The following is a 7,205-nucleotide window of genomic DNA, read 5'->3' on the forward strand; positions in this document are numbered from 1 at the left end:
TATTATTATTATTATTATTATTATTATTATTATTATGACATTATTATTATTAGGGGTTGGTGGAGGATTAGTGCCCCTCCCTGTAAAACAATTAACTCTAAGCCCTTGACCACCCCGTTTGGGATACATGGCGTCTGGCAATGGATGGCTGGATGGATGGGATGGATTATTATTATTATTATTATTATTATTATTATTATGACATTATTATTATTATTATTATTATTATTATTATTAATGATAATAATAATAATAACAACTAGAGCACCACAAAATTGTCCAAGACTGTTTTGATGAGGAAAAACTTCCAACTGTCTCTGGCTACCAGAAGTCGAGCTATAAAGGAACCTTGAGGTCAAAGTCACTGATCGTGTGCATGTCACTTTGGGTCATCATAGTCTATAAGTCCATCAAGTTTGGTGGCTTTGGCTATAATCCTTCATGGAAAATTCGGTGATATCCAAAATTCCCGAGAAAGTCCCAATTTTTTACCCGAGACAGTCTCAGAGAATGATCAGTCGATTGGAACCATACTCCCTTCCTGCCTGCGTCGGCCTTAATGCTGTTTTATAGTAAAATTTCAGCTTCCTAGCTTAAGCGGTTCTTGAGATAGCATGGCTGACTTATTTTCTGTGTTCCGGATAATATCCGGAGATAAGGTTGACATACTGCCGCCATATTTGGCCCCAAGAAGCGGACAGCTGCCCGACTAAGTTGACCAAGTTTGATGGTTGTAGGACAAATAACCATTGAAATATCCAAGTTTTCAAGTATATAATAATAATAGTAGCAGTAGCAGTAGTAGTAGTAGTAGTAGTAGTAATAATAATAATAATAATAATAATAATAATAACAACTTTACACTTCCTCTTCTGTCTTTCCTTCATTCTTTCCTCTTCCTTCTGCCTGTGGGTGACTCTTCACTAAGTGACAAGCCAAATGGTTTCCTGTACACCAGGAAACCATTTACTACTCTGGGTGGTAACCATATAACCAAATTATGGCGCCTGGTGGATTAGTGAGTAATTACTGCGCTCCAATCGGATTGAGCCGGTGAAGGTTTATATCCAAGGGATGGTTGGGGTTGATTGCTTATGTAATGCCACCCAGGGATGAGTGAGGCTGGTCACTCTCATCTTAAATGTCGGGACCAACTGCTTAGCCCCGGACTCCTACGCTCCTCATGGGGCAATGCAGGATTGGATGATGGATGGATGGATGGATAATAATAATAATAATAATAATAATAATAATAATAATAATAAGAGCAGAAGAAGAAGACCAGTTACAATATCTTACAAAGGATATAGGAAGCCTTTTATTTACATCAGTTCCAAAATTATCCAAGTAGATATTAGTTGCTTTTTTAACTAAAAAAAAAAAAAAATACTCGTATGGTCGCACATATATCCTACGGGAATGGGTTTTGCTACACCCTGAAGATGACTCGTACAATTATAGTTTTTTCATTAAACAAAGTTGGACCACTTCTACATTATTTTTAAGTATAGACTGTTGTTGCTAAAAATAATTTGAGCCATAGTTATACTTTAAGAATGAGTATCCTTACTTGGTTGTCAAATAGATCTTCCAGTCTTACTACACATGGCCATCAACAAATATTCATGAAAACAAATTTTTGTCCAGTTAGATTATACACGCTATAGTTAAGGAGCTCAGTGAGAGGAACTTTTCAAACCATGTTAGCACTTTAGAAATCAGGTACTGGTAGTTCTGCTGCAAAAGTCTGTTGTGTCAGAAAGAACTCTGTCGTAATTGCATTTTGATGCAAAATAATTTGGAAATATATGCCCATAATATTTGTTAATGTTCTTTCTCTTTAATAGACCGGGAAAACTTAAAGGCAGATGCCAGAATTAACGGGCAATAAAGTGTTTAATAGAATTCATGTTGCATGACCATTCTTATAACCTATCGTGCTATGTTGACAGACTATGTACTATTCTATCCTCATCTCGATGATCTCCTCTGAAGACAAAAAAGTCGTTATTATCGAGGAGGACAATGATGGAGACCTTTTTCCATTTCTTCATTGTAACAAGTGTCTTTAAAGCTAAATTTAATCACTCAAAGATGGCAGCAACATACTGAATACAAACATTATCTTATCCAAAGATTTAACATTGTAAAGCAACGCAAGCAGTTCTTCATTAGATCGAGACCTAAGTGTGCAACGAGTGGTCAGATTATTTCAAAGGACGACTCTTTTTTCTTTTTTTTTTATTTATTACTACAGCCAGACGATTTTTTTCTGCTACCGATAACCCATGGCAGTGAAGAGGTTAAGCGAGGCTGTACCTAACTCCTCGGGTTCGCAATGTCTACCCTAAACTGAACAGAGTTGTAGAGAAAAACTTTAAAAGACGTAATTTTATTGTGAGAGTTACTGTATGGGTGGGGCATGTATTGGATGGTGGAGGATCGAGTGGAGGTATCAGCTGATTTTACTGTAATTTTCCTCCTCCACCTTCCAGACCGTCCAGTAATTAACTATTCATTATAACTGACTAAAGCAAGAACCTTGCTGGACTAAAATGTCCATTGAAAACTTTGCAGGATATATATATATATATATATATATATATATATATATATATTACTGCAGTGGCCCTCAACGGCTGATGATGATGATATATATATATATATATATATATATATATATATATATATATATATATATATATATATATATCCTTACCAAACATTAACTTTTGCACTAATGTCTAGAGGTAGGAAATAAGCTTTATACATCGGCTATGCTCGAGGACAAAATCAGGGACATAATCTACAGTATTTTGAACTCATACTGATTATGCCACATTTTCCCATCATATCGAAGATGCTGAATATTGTCTAGGCAGCGCCGAGAATTGACAACTAACGACGAAGACTTTCCATTAATGTTTATGATTGTCTTTCTACAATTTTCCTTGGGAATATACTCCATTTGTAAATATAATCACCAGTAGCAAAACATTTCGCAACAAGTTAATTCCATGTCCAAGCTATTCCCACATAGAGACGTATCTGGTACAAATAAGAAATGTTTGTTTTCATTACCGTTCGAATCCTTCAATTACATTGAAGCTTTGATCAGATTCCTTCATATGTAGATAAAAGAGAATCAAGTTCCTTCAATCACTCTTTTATTATCATTTGTTGCGAAATGAAGGAAGGAAGCCAGTTACACATCATTCCACAGATTATTGTTTTTCTGTCCTTTGATTACATGTTCAGACCAAAGCTGCCCCACAAATTCCTAATGTGGTCGTACGAAGTTTTGTATAATGGAGTTCTCATGCTCTTAAGAATAAAAGTGAATTTCTACTTGATATATCCTAGCATTATCTTGGTATTACTTGACTACTTCCCTACACTATTTGGAGAACTGAAAGAGTCTAGAAAACTGGGGCATTAAGATTCTGTTAGCTATTCAAGCCCTGTAATTTAAAAACTCCTGTCATATCAGAGAGAGAGAGAGAGAGTCATTTAGCTGATAAGACTGGACTAAGAAAGAGAAAGAGACAGACAGGATGAGCAATTTCCTTTGCAACATTCTGACAATAAACCAAGCTGGGAGAACCTACACGAATATGTATGTATGTATACTTATAATTATATACATATCTAGCTATCTGTCTATCTATATCTATGTCTATATCTATCTATATATACTGTATATATCTATATCTATATCTTTTATATATATATATATATATATATATATATATGACGGATAAAAGTAGGAAGTTTCTCTCTCTCTCTCTCTCTCTTAAAATAAGAAGACCTGCGCGAAGGCTAATCTAATTTGGCCATGTGTACTGAAGCTCCCCCTTGAAACAGCAGAGTCTGGCGGCTCATCACCAAATCGCCCTTGTTCACGACGCTGAGAGAGAGAGAGAGAGAGAGAGAGAGAGAGAGAGAGAGAGAGAGAGAGAGAGAATCTTAGGAGGCTTAATAACGTCCAAAATTATTAATGTACATACAGACACACATCACGCGGACCTTAAAACTCATTCTCCTGTCTCTAGATTTAACGCTGATAAAATGGCTTGCTTTCTCATGGTGGGGTGTAAATTTATTTCCTCCACCTTTATCCGGGAATAAGAATGAAGCATGATTATTTCTTCTGTATTTCAGGGTAGAGTTTTCACAGTCTCAAACCGCCGCTCTAAAGGAGATGACGTAGTGTTTTTAAGAGACTAGGTATCGATTTTCACACGGATAATTGACATGGATTTAAAAAAAAAAAAAAAAAAAAAAGTAATGAGTTAAAACAGAAGAATCAGTAATATTAAGGTCACACTCATGATGTATTCGTCTCGTGTGCTTTTTTCTTGATAACACCAGACAGTTTCGTTCAGCTGAGGGAAAACTATGCAAGCCTAGGAGGTACTAATACTTTCACGAATAACCCTTTCATAACCGGGATCACTCTAGCTCCTTGTTGTAGCTGATGGCAGACGATTTTATTTGGCAGAAAGTCGTAGGTGCCTGGATGTCTGTCTGTCTATCTATCTGTCTATCCATCTACCTAGGCTGCTTCCCCAAACGAAAGGGAGGTAGCCGAGACAGGACGACACACTCCCAGTTTACACACACACACACACACACACACACACACACACACACACACATTTATACCGACGATTAAGTGGGCTGCGTAGGTTAGTCAGTATAAGACATGACAATGCTGAGTGAGTGAAACTGATCAAAAGTTATACAGTGCTTGGATGGTATGGTCATATTATGGAAATGGATTTGAGTAGAGTTATGAAAAGGGTATTAATGGGTGAACATGAGGGTAGGAGGAGACATGGGAGGCCAAGAAAGCAAATGGATGGAGTAACTGAATGTGTGTAAATAAGTGCGGATTAGAAGCTGGGGAAACAAAAGAACTGGCTATTGGACTGTAAGTTATGGAAATACACTTGACAATGTTTGCATCCCTTTCCTAACTTGATAGACCACAGATCATGTTATATGGACAAATGGATTACAGTTTTGTGTGTGTGTGAATTGGCAAGCCTGCAAGGCGTGACGGAGAAGTTCGAAAGCCTCAAAAACCACTTCAGTAGTCACTGATTTGATGGTAATCCTAAGTTTGCTCTTTCCTTGTCCTCTTTCTGGATCCCTTCCACCACATGCATTAATGAGAGTGAGCTGCTGCTGCTGATGGTGGTGGCGGTGGTGGTGGTGGTCGTGGTGATAATACTGATACCGTGAGACACAAGAATGACTACAGTAGGTCAGTTGGATCATACCAAACGGTTCTTGTCCACGAGTGTAACACAGTTATGAAAATACGCCAGAGTTAATAACGAAGAAAACCTCCCAATGCCCTCTAATCTCTCCAGCCAAACTGGCAAGTAAATTGAAAAGGGACCCCCCATGGTAAATTTCAATGAGAGAAAATGGGATATCATGTTCAACTGAACTGGCATCTCGGAAAACAGAACAGAACAAAAAAGATCGTAATAAAGCTCTCCCGAGTCCCTTAGTAGTCGGGATTACCTTTTGCCCACCACATCCCGGTCTTGTATCTATCTTGCCTATTCTCCAGACTTTATTTTGTGACAACCAACATTGTTGGATAATTTGTTTTCCACTGATTCATCGGTCTATGCCCAGAACTGTGGTCTCTTAGCCTTCTGAAAATGTGAAAAAGAATCTACTCGAGTACATCATGCTTAAAAAAAAAATCTAAATAATAAATTATTGATTTCGTCTATATCCAGTGGTATTGGTAGGAATGAATTACACAAGATGAATATTTTCTCTTAAGAAGCCTAGTCCAAATAACTAGAAATTAAATTAACCATTTGCCTAACATAATATCTGAGCCTACGTGACCAATACCTAAAAATTATGTTTCATGTTCGGAGTTGTTTTGCCATAGGTATGTACTAATACGGCAGTTAAGTTGCCATATATTATGTACTCATATTTTCCGTTTCACTCTTTTCCTTTACCGAGGTCTTCTAAAGAATGTAGCATTGTTACTAATTGCAAGTGTTGATACTAATAATCCAAATATCATTTATAACCATCTGTAAAAACAAAAGGATCTTGTTCACTTACAATATCATTTTCACTATTGTGGCTGTCTGAGGTGGACATAGTATTCTGTGTCAATTATGGTTAAATCTAGTGAGATATCTTGGCTTAGTGGATGATTGTCTAACTGATTTTTCTCAAATTTATTCTGATTCTATCACCACCGGAAATGTTAAATGTTGCTGAAATACAAGTAGTATGTGACCTGCTAAGATGCTCTTACCTAGTCTCATGATATACTGTTTACAGGCAAACTGGAAAATGAAACATAGATATGAGACTGCTATTTAATGACATTTCTCCTCACGGCAACTGTAGTCCGAAGAAGTCATGAGGCGCGACGTCAATACAAAGCAGTCCCTCGTCTTCTGCCCCCTTTTTCGAAATCCCTTTGCCGAAGTTCTGTTTCACAATTACTGGAAACCTGATGTTTTCGTTGGCCCCACCAATGGTGAGAATTTTTTTTTTTTTAACTTCTAGATTGCTTCGTTGACTTTTAAACTTTTCATCCCTAGCAAAGTAAAATTGGTGCTTTCGTGACAGTGCTGAGATTTAACAAATGCTTACACCATGCCACGCCGTCACTAGGGCCAGCACTGACTTTTAGGGGACTAGATCAAACCTTGATTTAATTCTAGATGGCATTATATACAACAGTCTCCCCACCAGAGATCTGAAGCCGGGTCTGTTCGCTTGTCAGTTCGAGAGAGACATCGTATTGTACAGATTACTAGGTATGTCGACAGTAATTTCACGGATGGACCCTTCAGAAATACGGTAGGATCCCCCCCCCCCCCAATCCAGGCATCTATTAGTCGAAGGGTGTCAGCCAGGCCGATGGTCGTTTACTATACGGAAGTTCGAATTCTAAAGTGGCGATCTGACCATCTTTCGATTCCTACATTTCATAAAAGACAGTATAGGGACACGCTTTTATAGTGATTTTTAAAACACACACACACACACACACACACACACACACACACACACACACACACACACACACACACACACACACACACACACATTCATACATACATACAGTACATACACAGTGCACGATCTTAATAGTCCAGAATGCTTATCTTACATATTTACTTAACTATCGTCTGTTTAATATCTGTCCC

This window comes from Coenobita brevimanus, chromosome 65, assembly GCF_032717465.1.
Source record: "Coenobita brevimanus isolate Jiangsu-jjx chromosome 65, ASM3271746v2, whole genome shotgun sequence".
In the NCBI taxonomy this organism is placed as follows: domain Eukaryota; kingdom Metazoa; phylum Arthropoda; class Malacostraca; order Decapoda; family Coenobitidae; genus Coenobita; species Coenobita brevimanus.